The 17,385-nt window shown below is 40.5% G+C and overlaps 1 protein-coding gene and 1 non-coding gene across 2 annotated transcripts in view; both read left to right on the top strand.

Annotated features, from left to right (window-relative positions):
* Window positions 1–17,385, top strand: part of FRMPD3 (FERM and PDZ domain containing 3) — a 162,872-nt gene that overhangs the window by 66,680 nt on the left and 78,807 nt on the right. The window lies entirely within an intron of this gene.
* Window positions 2,577–2,683, top strand: LOC149991014 (U6 spliceosomal RNA). The gene has a single exon (XR_016508851.1). It is a non-coding gene; the product is annotated as a U6 spliceosomal RNA (small nuclear RNA).

The following is a 17,385-nucleotide window of genomic DNA, read 5'->3' as shown; positions in this document are numbered from 1 at the left end:
AGTGGAGATGTCAGAATAGATAGTAGGAATATAGGAATTTGGGAGCTCACAGGAGAGGTATATGTAGAATGCAAATCTGGGAGTTGTCTGCATGTACATTGTATTTAAAGCCAAGGGAGTGAGACTTCTGTTTAAGATGGCAGCACAGATAAACACAGCTAACCTCCTTGCACAGCAACATCAAAATTACAAGTAAATTATACAATAACCATCACTCAGAACCATCAAATTGAGTTGAATGGAAGTCTGACAATGACAGAATTAAAGAAATCACATCCATCCAGACTGGTCGGAGGGGAAGAGATGCAGAACAGATTGGCCCCACATCCATGTGTGGTCGATAAAAATTCGGGAGGGATATGTTGGGAGTAAGTAGTCCCAGCTCCAAACCAGGTTCCTGAGCCCAGGGTTCCAGTGCCAGGAAGATAAATCCCCATAACTTCCGGCTGCAAAAACCAGCAGGGATTGAGTTGGTGGAAGGAACTGCTGGAGTACGAAGCAGTTCCTCTTAAAGAACCCACACATGAGCTTACACTTACTCCTTCTGAACTCCAGCACTAGGATAGCAGCTGGAAAGGCACCAGTGGAATACACGGAGAAACTGAAGTGTCTGGCATCAAGGCGAGAGCTGGGAGACAGCTTCCTCCCAGACAGAAAAGCAGGCAATGCCACAGAGCTGGCAGGCAGGTGCCATATCTGAGACCCCCATCAACCTGGCTAACACTGTATGCCCCACCCTGGAGAACCCCTGGGGCTCCATTCCACCAAATTTAACAACTATTAACCGTGGCTTTTCCATATGAATGACTTGTCTTGGCTCCTGGTTCACAACTTCCTAAATCCTTTCAAACAATCAACAGCTGGCCTCAGTGAGCCCCTAGCCCTCAACCTTTTGCTGAGTGGCCCCAGTTCTAGCACTAGCAGCCACCAGTCTAGATTCACTGCTTAGCTTTGCCTGAGAATCTCCAAGCCCAGCACAAGTACCAATCACCTCAAATTGCTCTATAGCTCAGGCAAGGTAGCCCCAGGCAAAACACAGGTGGGGGCTGGCCTTGGCCTGCACCACCCTGGAAACCCCAGGGCCTATGTATCTAGTAGACAGCTACAGACCATGTCAGAGAACCACTACTCTGCCTCTGCACAGCTGATTCTCCATGGAGGGTGGAGGTGAGTGGTTAGTGGTCACAGCCAGTCCCTGTAACTGACTGGCCTGGGTAAGTCCCTCCCATTGATCTGCCAACAGCAACCAAGGCTCAACTACAAGAGGAGGATGTACTCAGCCCACACAGAGGGCGCATCTTGAGTACCCAGCTTGGGTGATAGGGGAAGCTGTGCCACTGAATGCTGTAGGACACCTACTAGAGTAGGCCACACAACCAATACAGGGAGTCAAAACAACTCTACCTAATGTATAGAAACAAACACAGGGAGGCTGACAAAATGAGGAGACAAAGAAAGATGGCCCAAATGAAAGAACAAATCAAAACTCCAGAAAAAGAACTGAACAAAATGGAGATAAACAATCTATCAGATGCAGCATTCAAACCACTGGTTATAAGGATGCTCAAGGAACTTAGGACCTCAACAGCATAGAAAAGATCCAGTAAGAAATGAAGGCTACACTAATTGAAATAAAGAACAACTTACAGGGAAAAAATGGTTGGGTGAATGAAACTGAGAATCAAACCAATAATTTCAAACACAAGGGAAAAGAAACCAACGAATCAGAACAAGAAGAAAAAACAATCCATAAAAATGAGGATAGTGTAAGCAGCCTCTGGGACAACTTCAAGCATTCTAACATTTCCATCATAGGGGTGCCAGAGGAGAAGAGAAGGAGCAAGAAATTGGAAATGTATTTGAAAAAATAATGAAAGCAAACTTCCCTGATTTGGTGAATAAAATAAACATATAAGTCGAGGAAGCACAGAGAGTCCCAAACATGATGGATGCGAGGATGCCCACTGCAAGACACATCATAATTAAAATGCCAACAGTTAAAGATGAATCTTAAAAACAGCAAGACAAAGGCAGTTAGTTACCTACAGGGAAGTTCCCATAAGACTACCAGCTGATTTCTCAACTTTGGAGGCTAGAAGAGAATGTCAAGACGTATTCAAAGTGATGAAAAGCAAGGACCTAGAACCAAGATTGCCCTATCCAGCAAAGCTATCATTTAGAATGGAAGTGCAGATAAAGTGCTTTCCAAACAAGGTAAAGCTAAAGGAGTTCATCATCACCAAGCCATTATTATATGAACTGTTAAATGGACTTATTTAAGAAAAATAAGATGATTAAAACCATGAACAATAAAATGGCAATAAATATTTATTTATCAACAATTGAATCTAAAAAACAAACTAAGCAAACAAGAACAGACACAGCCCTGCCTGCTGTGGCTCAGTGGATTGAGCGTTGGCCTGCAAGCCAAGTGTCGCTGGTTTGATTCCCAGTCAGTGCACACGAATAGGTTGCACGTCAGGTCCCCATTTAGGGGCGCGAGTGAGAAGCAACGACACAGTGATGTTTCTTTCCCTCTCTTTCTCCTTTCCCCCTCTCTAAAAATAAAATAAATAGTGCTCGCTTCGGCAGCACATATACTAAAATTGGAACGATACAAAGAAGATTAGCATGGCCCCTGCGCAAGGATGACACGCAAATTAGTGAAGCATTCCATATTTTTAATGAAAAAAGATTTAAAAAATATGAACAACAAGTAAAGGAATTACAGGATAGCACGAGAAGAAATAATATCAGGGTCATCAGACTAAGAGAGGGAGAAGAAAAGAAGCATGGAATTGAAAAACTGATAGGAAAAATAGTGACAGAAAATTTTCCCAACCCGATGAGAGAAAAAGTCATACAAGTTCAGGAAGCACAGAGAGTTCCAATGAAGAGGAACGCCCCACCCGCCAAAAAAAACCCACTCCAAGGCACATCATAATTAAAATCACAACATTCCAAGACAAAGAGAGAATCCTAAAAGCAGCAAGAGAAAAACAGCAAATAACATACAAGGGAGCTCCGATAAGGCTATTGACCGATTTCTCAACAGGAACACTACAAGCCAGAAGGGAATGGTCAAAAATATTTCAAGCAATGAAAAACAAAGGCCTACAACCAAGATTACTCTACCCAGCAAGGCTCTCATTCAAAATGGAAGGTGAAATAAGGAGTTTCCCAGACAAAGGAAGGCTAAAAGAATACATCTCCAGCAAACCAGCATTGCAAGAGATGCTAAAGGGAATGTTCTAAGAAAAAAGAAGGGAAAAAAAAAAAAAAAGAGGAGAGGAACAGAGGTACAAAGGGAAATGAGTAAATACATGTCAATAATAACCTTAAATATAAATAGATTAAATGCTCCAATTAAAAGACATAGGGTAACGGAATGGATAAGAAAACAGGACCCACATATTTGCTGTCTATAAGAAACACACCTGAAAACAAAAGATTTACATAGATTGAAAGTAAAGGGATATAAAAAAATATTCCAAGCAAACGGACTGGAAAAAAAAAAAGCCGGGGTAGCAGTCCTCATATCAGACAAAACGTATTTCAAAGCAAGGGCAATAAAAAGAGACAAAGAAGGACATTTCATAATACTTAAAGGAACAATCCATCAAGAAGGTATAACACTGATAAGCATATATGCACCCAATATAGGAGCACCCAAATACATAAAGGAAATACTAGAAGACCACAAGAAGGATATCAACAACAACACACTCATAGTAGGGGACTTCAACACTCCATTAACAACAATAGACAGATCATCGAAGCAAAGAAACACCAAGAATATACAGGCATTGAACAACACAGTAAACCACATGGACTTAACTGATATATGTAGAACTTTTCACCCCAAAGAAGCAAAATATACATTCTTTTCAAAGGCACATGGGACATTTTCAAAGATAGACCACATAATAGGACACAAAACAAGCCTCAACAAATTCAAGAAAATTGAAATCATATCAAGCATCTTTTCAGACCACAATGCCTTGAAACTAAAAATTAACCTCAGAGAAAAAAAATCAAAGACATCCAAACTCATGGTGAATGAATAACATGCTATTAAATAATGAATGGGTTATCAATGACATCAAAGAAGAAATCAAGAAATTTCTAGAAACTAATGATAATGAACACACAACAGCCCAAAACCTATGGGACACAGCAAAAGCAGTCTTAAGAGGGAAGTTCATAGCAATACAGGCATATCAGAAAAGGATAGAAGAATCTCAAATAAAAAATCTAACCCTAAAGCTACAAGAACTAGAACAACAACAAACAAAGCCTAGGGCAAGAAGAAGGAAATCATCAAGATCAGAGCAGAATTAAATGACATAGAGACTAAATAAACGATCCAAAAGATCAACGAAACTAGGAGCTGGTTCTTCGAAAAAATAAACAAAATCGACAAGCCTCTAGCCAGGCTTATCAAGAAAAAAAGAGAGAAGACCCAAACAAACAAACAAAAAAAAATCAGAAATGAAAGAGGAGAAATCACGACTGATACCACAGAAATACAAATGATTGTAAGAAATTACTACAAACAACTGTATGGCAAGAAATTTGACAACCTAGAAGAAATGGACAAATTTGTAGAAACATATAACCTTCCAAAACTGAATCAAGCAGAAGTAGAAAGTCTCAACCGACCAATAACAAAGAAGGAAATTGAAACAGTAATCAAAAATCTCCCTCCACACAAAAGCCCTGGACTGGATGGCTTCACAGGCGAATTTTACAAAACATTTAGGGAAGAACTAACTCCTACCCTCCTCAAACTATTCCAAAAAATCCAAGAAGAGGGAAAAATCCTAAACTCTTTCTATGAAGCCAGTATTACCCTAATCCCAAAACCAGGTCAAGACACAACAAAGAAAGAAAACTACAGGCCAATATCACTGATGAACATAGATGCTACAATCCTCAATAAAATATTGGCAAACAGGATCCAGCAATACATCAAAAAGATCATACACCACGATCAAGTGGGATTCATCCCAGGGATGCAAGGATGGTTTAATATTCGCAAATCAATAAATATAATACATCATCTAAACAAAATGAAAGGCAAAAATCACATGATCATATCAATAGATGCAGAAAAAGCATTTGATAAAGTACAACACCCATTTATGATGAAAACACTCAGCAAAATGGGAATAGAGGGAGCATACCTTAACATAATTAAGGCTCTATATGAGAAGTCTGAAGCCAACCTCATACTCAATGGACAAAAACTGAAGGTATTCCTCCTGAAATCAGGAACTAGACAAGGCTCTCCACTCGCTCCACTCCTATTCAACATAGTGTTGGAAGTCCTAGCCACAGCAATCAGACAAGAAAAAAGAAATAAAAGGCATCCAAATTGGGAAAGAAGAAGTAAAACTACCATTATATGCAGATGACATGATAGTATACCTAGAAAACCCTATAAACCTCACTAAAAGACTAGTCGATATGATAAGTGAATTTGGCAAAATAGCAGGGTACAAAATAAATATACAGAAATCTAAGGCATTTCTGTACACCAACAATAAAATATCAGAAACAGAGACAAAAAAGGAAATACCATTTACTATAGCAACAAGAAAAATAAAGTACCTAGGAGTAAACTTAACCAAAGAGATAAAAGACCTGTACACTGAAAACTATGTAACATTGAAGAAAGAAATTAAGGAAGATACAAATAAATGGAAGCAAATACCATGTTCTTGGATGGGAAGAATCAACGTCATCAAAATGGCCATACTACCCAAAGCAATTTACAGATTCAATGCAATCCCTATTAAAATGTCAACGACATATTTCACAAACCCAGAACAAATACTTCAAAAATTCATATGGAATCAAAAAAGACCGAGAACAGCAAAAGGAATCTTGAGACAGAAGAACACAGCAGGAGGAATCACAACACCAGATATCAAACAATAGTACAAAGCCACTGTGATCAAAACAGTCTGGTACTGGCATAAGAACGACATATAGATCAATGGAACAGAATAGAGAGTCTAGAAATAAACCCAGGCCTCTATGGTCAACTAATAGTTGATAAAGGAGGAAGGAACATAAAATGGAGTGAGAAGAGCCTGTTTAACAAATGGTGCTGGGAGAACTGGACAGAGACTTGCAAAAAAATGAAACTAGACCACCAGCTTACACCACACACCAGAATAAACTCAAGATGGATCAAAGACTTAAATGTAAGCCGTGACACCATAAAAGTCCTACAGGAAAACATAGGCAGAAAAATTTCAGATATTTCAAGTAACAATATCTTCACGGTTACATCTACTAAGGTAATAGAAATAAAGGAAAAAATTAAAAAATGGGACTACATCAAACTAAAGAGTTTCTGCTCAGCAAAAGAAAACATCAGCAAGATGAAAAGGAAACCAACCATATGGGAAAACATATTTGCCAATGACATCACAGACAGAAGACTGATCACCAAAATATATAAAGCGCTTATACGGTTCAACATCAAGAAAACAACCCAATTAAAAAATGGGCAAAGGAACTGAACGAACACTTCTCTGAAGAGGACATACAGAAGGTCTATAGACACATGAAAAAATGCTCAACATCATTAGCCATCAGGGAGATGCAAATAAAAACCACAATGAGATACCATTTTACACCAGTCAGACAGGCCATCATCAACAAATCAACAAACAGGTGCTGGTGAGGATGTGGAGAACTGGGAAACCTACTGCACTGTTGGTGGGAATGCAGACTAGTGCAGCCACTATGGAAAACAGTATGGAATTACCTAAAAAAACTAAAAATGGAACTGCCTTTTGAACCAGCAATTCTACTACTAGGATTATACCCGAAAAATCCTAAAACACTAATTCAAAAGAACTTATGCACCCCTATGTTCATAGCAGCCCTGTTTACAATAGCTAAGTGCTGGAAACATCCTAAGTGCCCATCTGTAGATGAGTGGATCAAAAAACTGTGATACATTTACATAATGGAATACTATGTAGCAGAAAGAAAGAAGGAACTCCTGCCATTTGCAACAACATTCATGGAACTAGAGAGAATTATGCTTAGTGAAATAAGCCAGGCAAAGAAAAATACTATATGATATCACCTAATACAGGAAACTAAAGAACAACACAAACAAAAGAACTAAATAGAATAAAGAGCAGAATAGCAGTCAGTAGAGGGGAGGAGGGAGGGAGAGAAGGGGGATAAGTAAGGGAAGGGTTTAGTCAAAGAACGTATATAAATGACTCATGGACATGGACAATGGGGAGGGATATGATTGTGGGAGAAGGGGTGGGCTGGGTGGGGGAGAGAAATGGGGGTAAAATGGGACAACTGTAAATGAAAAACAAAAAAGAAAAGAAAAGAAAAGAAAAGAAAAAGAAATAAGTAAATAAACAAGAACAGAGACAAAATTATGGATATGGAGAATGTTTTAATGGATACCAGATTGGAGGGGGATGTAGGAGAATGGATGAGGAGGTGAGGGGATTAAGAACTACAAATAGGTAGTTACAGAATAGCCATGGGTACGTAAAGAACAGTGTAGGAAATGGGGTAGCCAAAGGATTTATACGCATGACCTTGGACATGAACAAAGGTGTGGAGATTGCCTGAGGGAGTCGGGGGTACTGGGTGGAAGGTGAAAAGGGGGCAAAATTGGGACAACTGTAATAGCATAGTCAATAAAATATAATTTTAAAAAAGAAAAAAAATAAAGCCAAGGGATTGATGGATCACATGGGAAGGAGAATAGAAAGAAAAAAGGATGCCTGGGACTGAGTTGGGAAGATCTGTAATTTCTAGTGATTAAGTAGAGAAGTAGAAGCTGCAAAGGAGACTAAGAAAAAACTGGATAGAAAGGTAGTTGGAAAGTCAGGAGATAGTCACAGAAGCCAAAGGAAGTGAACATTCCAAGAAGCAGGGAATGGCCAACTTTGTCTAAAGCTAGTGGTAAGAAGTTGAATATGATGATGACTGAGAGATGACATTGAAGATCACTAGTGACATTAACAGAAGTGGCTCTATAGAGTAATAGATGCAGAAGCAGGATTATGGTGGTCTGAGGAGCAAGTAGGAAATGAAGTTGAGCAATTTTTCTGTGAAAGTGAGCAGGACAATGGAGCAATGTAGGAGTGTGGAGTGGAGGAAGTTGGTGTCTGTTTTCTTAAAGATAAATTATTTCCATTTGCATGCTAGCACGGTTCTGGAGATGTGAAGAGATTGATGACTTAGGGAAGAGGGTGAATGTCCGAATGAGCAAAATCCTTGAGATTATGGGAGGGGAGGGTACCAGAGTATAAATGAATAACCATTGATATAAGAAAAGAAAGATCCTCCATTTTAATAGGAGGGGAAAAGGAGTCATGAATACAGATACAGACAGCATAGAATGTAGATTTGGTGATGGTCAGATGAGGGAGCTCTCATTTGATGGCTCTGTTTTCTCAATAACAAAAAGGTCATTAGCTGAAGCTTGTTGGGACAAATGGGAAGGTGAGGAAGATCAAGGAGAGATGCGGAGCTATGAAACATTCATTTTAGAGAGTGAGAAAGTGGTAGCCAGACAACACTGAGAGCCGTACTAGGTTTGAGACTGTGAATATAAAGTGAAAGTACACCAGTAAGTTAGATTGGGGGTGCAGTCTTAGGTAATCACCAGGGTAGGGCAACCCATATGCATCAGGTTGATGGAGTCTCTGATACGGTGGTGTTGCCACTCTGTGGCTCTGTGTGGGTAAGGGTTCAAATAGAGGGCAGTGCCTCTGCCTAGCCTCTGGAGTTTTGTCAAGGAGGAAGCTGTCCCCTGGCACTCACCCTGATGCCAGACACTTCAGTTTCTCCCTGTAAGCCATTGCTACCCTTTCAGCTTCTGACCTGATGCTGGAGCCCAGAGGGAGAGTGCGTAAGTTCTAAGTCCATTGCAGACCCTTTAATCCTGAGAATTCTGCAGTTTCTTCTGCCACGCCAACCCTCACTGGGATTTACAGTCAGAAGTTATGGGGACTTATCTTCCTGGCGCTGGAACCATGGGCTTAGTGGTCTGGTGTAGGGCTGAGATCTCTCAGTTCTGAGCTATCCCTCCCGATTTGTATCCACTACACATGGGAGTGAGATTGCCTATTCTGTGTCTCTGTGTCTCCATGTGTCTCCACATATCCACCCCTTTTGCCCATCTGGATGAATGTAACTTATTTAATTTCTTGGTTGTTGGACTTCCATACAGCTTGATTTTCTGATGATTTTGGGTGATAGATTTTTTCATAGTTTAGCTGTAATTTTTGGTGTGGTTGTGTGAGGAGGTGAGCGGTGTTTACATACGTCTCCACCTTGACCAGAAGTCTGTATTTTATTGTTTATGCTATTACAGTTGTCCCAATTTTTTCCTTTTCCTCCCCTCCATCTAGCTCCCCCACTCCCTCAGTCAGTCCTCACAATGTTGTCTATGTCCATGGATCATGCATATGTGTTCTCTGGATACTCTATTCCCTATGTCGTACTTTACATCTTTATGACTATTCTGTAACTACCCATTTGTACTTCTAATCCCTTCACCTCTTTCATCCGTCTCCCTGACCTGTTTCACTCTGGCAACCATCAAAACATTCTCTGTATCTATGATTCTGTTTCTGTTCTGCTTGTTTATTTTGTTTTGATTTTTTTTTTAGATTCAGTTGTTGATAGGTATGTATTTATTGCCATTTTATTGTTCATATTTTTGATCTTCTTCTTGAACAAGATGCTTTAACGTTTCATATAATACTGGTTTGGTGGTAACGAACTTCTTTATCTTTTTCTTATCAGGGAAGCTCTTTATCTCTCCTTTTATTCTAAATGACAGCTTTGCTGGATAGAGTGATCTTGGTTGTAGGACCTTGCTTTTCATGACTGAATGTTTCTTGCCCAGCCCATCTAGCCTGCAAAGTTTCTTTTGAGAAAGTCTTACCCCTTGTAGATAACTAACTGCTTTTCTCTTGCTACTTCTAAGATTCTCTCTTTATCTTTAATCTTTGGCATTTTAATTATGTGTCTTCATGTGGGCCTCTTTGGATTTATCTTTTTGGGGACTCTCTGTGCTTCCTGGGCTTGTATGTCTATTTCCTTCACCAAGTTAGGGAAGTTTTCTGTCATTGTTTTTTCAAATAGATTTTCAATTTCTTGCTCACTCTTTTTTCCATCTGGCACCCCCATGATAAAAATGTTGGTACATTTGAAGTCCTAGAGGCACCTTGCACTATCGCCATTTTTAAAAAATTCTTTTTCCTTCTTGCTGTTCTGATTGATTGCTTTTTGCTGCATTACACTTAAGATTGTTGATTTGATTCAAGGCTTCATCCATTCTACTGTTGATGCTCTGAAAATTGTTCTTTATTTCAATTAGTGTATACTTCATTTCTGACTGGATCTTTTTCATGCTGTTGAGGTTCTCACTAAGTTCACTAAGTTAATATTCTGTCAGATATTAACCCAGTATTTTGAACTCTGCATCTAGTAGAATGCTTGGCTCCATTTTGTTTAGTTCCTTTTATGGAGTTTTGTTCTGTTCTTTCATTTGGGCCATATTTCTTTTTCTCCTTATTTTGGCAGCCTCCCTGTGTTTGTTTCTATGTATTAGGTAAAGCTGCTACATCTCCCAGGCTTGATAGAGTGGCCTAATGTAGTAGGTGTCCTGTAGGGTCCAGTGGTACAGCCTCCCCTATCATCCAAGCTGGGGACTTGAGGTGCACCCTTTGTGTGGGCCATGTACTCCCTCCTCTTATAGTTGAGCCTTGATTGCCATTGGCATATCCAATGTCCACCACCCACTGTGTTCTGTCTGGGAGCACTCAGCATAAGCTACAAAGTGATCTGTAGATGGCTGCTACTTTTCTGGCCTTGGAGGTGCCCAGATAAGGCCAACCTGTGAACCAAGGCCTACAGCTGCTAGAACAGGACCTGGGGACATTTAATGAGAGGTATGGGGCTCACTGAAGCAAGATGCTACTCTTTTCAGAGCATATAGGAAAATCTGAAGCATGGGCCAAGACAAGCCATTATTATATGAAATATTAAAGGTATTTATTAAGAAAAAGATAAAAACTGTGAACATTAAAATGGCAATAAGTTAACAGCTATCAACAATTGAATCTAAAACACAAACCAAGCAAGCAAGCAGAACAGAAACAGAATCACAGATATGGAGATCATTTGGAGGGTTATCAGTTGGGAGGCAGAAGGAGGAGAATGGGGGGAAAGGTGAAGGGAATAAGAAGTTCAGATTAGTAGGTACATAATAGACAGCAGGATGTTAAGAACAGTATAGTAAAGGGTGAAGCCAAAGAAGTTATATGCATGACCCATGGACATGAAGTAATGGGGTGAGGAGGGAATTGCCAGCGGGAAGGGGGATACTGGGTGGAGAGGGGCAAAGGGGAATAATTAGGACAACTGTAATGGCATAATTAAAACTTAATAAAATAGAACTTAAAAAGAAAGTAGGAAAAAATAGACAATAACAAATGTTGGGAAGGTGTAGAGAAATCAGAACACTCGAGTATTGTGGTTAAGAATATAAAATGGTACAGCTACTGTAGAAAACCATAAAGTGATTATTCAAAAAATTAAATATAGAAATACCATATGATCCAGCAATTCCCTTCTGGATATATATCCAAAAGAAGTAAAAGCAGGGACTCAAACAGATATTTGTACACCCATGTTCACAGCAACATTAGTCACAAGAGCCAAAAGGAAAAAATAACCCAAGTATCCATTGAAAGATGAATAAAATGTTGTACCTATACAGTGGAATATTATTCAAGTTTAAAAAGGGAATTCTGACATGTGCTACAACATGGATGAACCTTGACAACATTATGCTAAGTAAAACAAGTCAATCTGAAAAGACAAATATTGTGTGACTCACTTATATAAGGTTCTAAGAATAGTCAAATTCATTGAGACAAAAGGTAAAATGGTGGTTGCTAGGGACTTCGTGGAGAGGGGTTGGAAAGTTAGTGGTTAATGAGTACGGAGTTTCAGTTGGGGATGATGAAAAAGTTCTGATGGTTGTACAACAACGTGAATGTACTTAATGCCACTGGACTGTATTCTTATAAGTGCTTAAAACAGTAAATTTTATGTTATGAATATTTTACCACAATAAAATAAGAAGAGTTGGAGTAGAGGGGAAGTTCACATGTGGCTAGGAATTAAACTTCTCAGTCAATGTGGAGACTATCCAGGAAGTTGTAGATAACAACAAGGAGGGAGGAATCCAGAAACACAGCGGTGGGCGGCAGAGATGTTTCTCAAAGGAGTGGGATATTTGCAGAAGGAGAGGAGTAATGGCCTGGAGGAGGGAGCTGTGGCAAGCAAGAAAGATACCTACCTTGCCTACAGGTCATGAAGGGCTTGAGATTTGAGAGGGAAGAAAACAAAATAACTTCCACTTTAGAGGGATGGTGGATAAGTAATGTCCTCATGGAATAAATGAGTCCTACATTGGGAACGAAAGTGAAGAGCACTTTCAAAGTAAATTAAGGATATTGGGAAGTTTACTATTGACTGAGAGTTCCAGAGGGTGCAGTGGAAGGGTTTGAAGAGAAGAGAAGGGTAGCATTAGGGCATGAACACACTCCTGTGGAGATGAAAGCCTGGGCTCTAAGGAATGACCAGAAGTGAGGAGACTTATTTGTGATGGTGACTGAAGTTACCAGGCATTTGAGGCCTTATTGTATGAGTCTACCATATGGGAGAGTGGACTTAGAGGCATGTAGAAAGTCTTTTCTGGAACTGGGGTCTCCTGATACATGCCCTCTTGTTGTGATGACTCAGGGAGGCTGCTCTGATGAACATCTCTGGGGTGGCCCTCAGTTCACTTGTGAAGTAGCAGTCTGCTGCATCCTCCCACTGAGCCTACTCATCCCCTGCTAGGCAACTGCTCAGTCCACACCTGCTTGGCTAAAAGCATGTAGGAAAATTGGCTCTGGAGGTAGTCAGACCTGGGTTAACATGGTGGTTCCACCATAGTACATACAAGTGTGTGTTCTGGAGCAGCTTGCTTGATACTCTCCCCAAAATCTCAGTTTTTTAATCTATAAAATGACAATAATACCACCTATTCATGGGTTGTTGTGAGGCTGGAGTGAGGCAATATGTGGACAGTACCTAGTGCTCAGTGAATCCACAAGAAAAGGCAACTGTTTTCTGCACTGTCCTCTCTTTCAGCATCTTCCTTGCCTTATTCACAGATGTTATGAGTCCTCAGGTTGTCCTTCTGTGACCAGACTTTCCAGTAGGGCTAAGTAGTGTCCCATTGTCCAGATCTTTCTATCCTTTCTCCTAATGCAACCTTACCTCTCTGGTTTTTTTTTGTTTCCATTGTCGTTTAGCCTTCTTATATCCCCCTCACCCCTCACAATCACCACATAATTGTCCATGTTCATGAGTTCTTTTACGGTTTTGCTAGATCCCTCTACTCCCTAACTCCCCCTCCATAGCTGTCATCCTATTCTCTGTTTAGGAGTCTGTCTCTATTTTGCTTGTTAGTTCAGTTTGTTCATTAGATTCCACATATGAGTGAGATCACGTGTTATGTCTTTCTCTGACTGGCTTATTTCACTTAGCATAATGTTCTCCAGGTCCATCCATGCTGTCACAAAGGGCACATTTTTTCTTTTTTATGGTCGAGTACTATTCCATTGCATAAATGTCCCATAGTTGTTTTATCCATTCATCTACTGATGGACACTGCGGCTGCATCCATATCCTGGTGATTATAAATAATGCTGCAATGAACATAGGGATGCTTATGTTCTTTCGAATTAGTGTTTTGGGTTTCTTCAGATAAATTCCCAGAAGTGGGATGGCTGGGTCAAAAGGCAAATCCATTTTTACTTTTTTGAGGTGTCTCCATACTGCTTTCTACAGCGGTTGCACCAGTCTGCATTCCCATCAACAGTACAAAAGGGTTCCCCTTTCTCCACATCCTCAACAGCACTTGTTGTTTGTTGACTTAATGATGATAGCCATTCTGACAGGTGTGAGGTGATATCTCATTGTGGTTTTAATATGCATTTTTTTGATGATTATTGACATTGAGCATCTGTGGGATGTCTGTATGTTCTCTTTGGAGGAGTGTCTATTTCTCTTTTGTTTCCCTTGCCATAGGAGATATATCAGTAAAAATATTGCTACAAGCAATGTCTGAGATTTTACTGCCTATGTTTTCTTCCAAGATCTTTATGGTTTCAGGTCTAATATTTAGGCCTTTAATCCATTTTGAATTTATTTTTTATGTGGTGTAAGAAGGTGGTCTAGTTTCATTTTTCTGCATGTATCTGTCCCATTTTCCCAGTACCATTTATTGAATAAACTATCTTTAGCCCACTGTATGTGCTTGCTTCCTCTGTCAAATATTGAGTGTAAAAGTGTGGGTTTATTTCTGGGTTCTCTACTCTGTCCTGTTGATCTATGTGTCTGTTTTTATGCCAGTACCATGCTGTTTTGATTACTATGGCCTTATAGTATAGTTTGATATAAGCATGATTCCTCCAGTTTTGTTCTTCTTTCTCAGAATTGCTATTGCTATGTGAGACCTTTTGTGGTTCCATATAAATTTTCAAAATATTTGTTCTAGTTCTGTGAAATATGTTATTGGAATCTTGATAGAAATTGCATTGAATCTATTGATTGCTTTGGGTAGTATGGATACTTTAATGATGTTAATTCTTCCCATCCATGAACACAGTATGTGCTTCCACTTATTTGTACCTTCTTCAATTTCTTTCCTCAGTGTCTTATAATTTTTAAGTACAAGTCTTTTACATCCTTGGTTAGATCTATTCCTAGGTATTTTATTCTTTATGAAGTAATTGTGAATGGTATTGTTTTCTTAACTTCCCTTTCTGTTAGTCAATTATAGGCATATTGAAATGCAACTGATTTCTGGATATTAATTTTGTATCTTGCTGCTTTGCTGAACTCATTTATCAGTTCTACCTATCTTATTTCATATCCATTTAGAAGTCTTTGTATTCTCTCCTGGTGTAAATCTGATTTAGCCAGTGAGTCCTCTGCATGAATTTACATGTCCTTTCTCCAAGATAACATTTGTGTTTTAATGAGGCCTTCAGTGCCATAACCCAACCTTAATAAAAGCACACAGTCCTCCCACCTGATTGTGGCCCTCCCATTTTCTGAGAATAACGTTCTTTTAAATCCTTGATTCTCAAAGTGTGGTCTGTGGACCAGCAGCATGGGCACCACCCTGGAATTTGTTAAAATCTCAGAGGATAGTCCAGACCTACTGCATCAGAACCAGTCTACCAGTACCCTCAGGTGATTCATATTCACATTCAAGTTTGAGCAGCACTGCTGGAGTAAGGAGGAGCTGGCCAAAATGAGGGCTCTTTTATAGGAATGAGTTGTGTTTAAGCTCCTTACACGAGGGCTCCTAGAGCAACTATTTCGGAGCCCCAGGGATGAGGCGTCCATCTCTTCCACCAGGAGGAGATGGCATCTCCTAAGGTTCCAGCTGCCATGCTAGATCCCTGGAGCTTCCAGGAGAGTCAGACTCCTATGATTATAATAAAAGGGCTAATTGGTCCCACAAGACTCCAAATCTTGCCAGTTGCGAGGTGAGTGACAAGACTCCCCAAGGAGCCAACCAAATGTAAAGAAAAAGGAGCTAAAGGCTGATGCTGATGCCTGGGAGTCTAAGCTGTTATATTTCTAGTTTCCTGCCCAAGAGTGCAAAGGAGAGAGCATCAGCTCAGAACCAGTTCATCTTCTCAGTTCACTTTCTTTAGCCATGTTCTGCCTAGAAATAGTTGTCAGCATGAGCTCCAGCAACAAGTCCCTCTTCGTACAGTTTGGGGAAGGGGTTGGTTTAGCCCACAGAGGAACTACAGTTAGGGTGTCCACAGGAAGCCAGGTTGGGTTAGGGAAAGTGCTGCCTGGAAAACAAGGGGGCAGAGTGCATTGTGGAGTTGCCTGTTAGAGGTGGAGTTGATGGGGGAAGGGCCTGGGGTTGTGTAAAGTGGGTGAGGTTTATCTTCAGCTCTCTCTCTGCTCCTCTGGCCACCTCAAATAATGCTACCATTAATATCACTGTGTCTGCATCTGCATGATACATTTAACCTTCCAAAGTGCTCCTGTAGCCATGTTTCATTTTATTTTCCCAACAACTCTGAGTGAACAGGATCAGAGATAGGCTAATTAGGATGTGGGCTGGTCATCCAGAACTGGCCAGGATGTGGAGTGCTGCTGGCCATAGGGTTGGGCCAGCCCTGTAATGGAGAATCAATAGACAGAGGGTCCAGGCCTGTGAGTGAGTGTAGGTGGGGGTGCTGGGATTTTGGACACTGCCTAAGAGATTTGGCTCTAGCTGGGCTGCTAAGTTCACTTCCATGGGTCACTTCTTCCTTACTTACCTTGAGGTCTGGGATGGAGGAGGAGTAGTCACCTAGCTTATTTGGCAGGACAGTTAGAGAATGTGAGAAAATAATGGATGTGAAAGTACCTTTTCTCAGGTGAGGTAATGTGTGTAAAAATGAAAAGAACTACATGACTATAAAGTGATGTTATCATTAGGCAGAAGAAAAAGGCTAGGCTTTTACCTGGGTCACTGACTAAAAGGGGTAAGCCTGGCACAGGGTGAGGGGATAACTCTGAGGACCTTAGGTAGGAAGGGGACAGAGTGAACGCATTGGGTGTTTGAGACAAACAAGAGAAGAAAATAGCAGGGCCTAGAAACAATGCTGGGTGGGGTGGAGTGACCATAAGTTTTGGCTGCTTCATAGTTTTGTTCAGGGTTGCCCTGTTTGAAGGAACCAGAAGCCAAACATCTTTCAACATCATACTGCCTATTTCTCCTGGGAAAGAAGTCACGTGACCTATGGACAGCCGAGCTCCTGTCATCCATCATTTTTTGCCTTCAGTGTCACTTCCAAGTCTCCAGGCACTTAGCAAATTTCAAAGAAACCAAGTTGTAGGCACAGAAAAATGCAAACCCCAGGAGGGAAGGGACAATTTCCATTTGCATTTTAAAATGGCCTTCTGGTCTGTCAGTGAGGGTGTTTCTTCTCTGACCACAGATGCTTGGGAAGGCCCAGGCAGTATGAGGAAAGGGCTGCTTGCAGAATCTGGGGAGGACCTAGGTAGGGACAGTTTTTCTAGCTTAGTTAGGGACAACTCAGGGATAAATGTGCTCCATTCACACATGGAGACATGTCTGCTGTGGCTATGGGAAAATACTTGGGTCCTCTGTGGGAATATGGGGGCCACCCATGCACAGAGATTGGCTTCTTGTCTCCTTCCCATCATTGCTCTTTCATGGTCATTTTAGCACAATACATGTGTATTCCATGGATCCCTCTCCAGTTACTCTACCCACCTCTC

Source organism: Furipterus horrens, unplaced genomic scaffold, assembly GCF_987537825.1.
Source record: "Furipterus horrens unplaced genomic scaffold, mFurHor1.1.pri manual_scaffold_17, whole genome shotgun sequence".
In the NCBI taxonomy this organism is placed as follows: domain Eukaryota; kingdom Metazoa; phylum Chordata; class Mammalia; order Chiroptera; family Furipteridae; genus Furipterus; species Furipterus horrens.
This window is presented reverse-complemented; position numbering and strand designations above follow the sequence as displayed.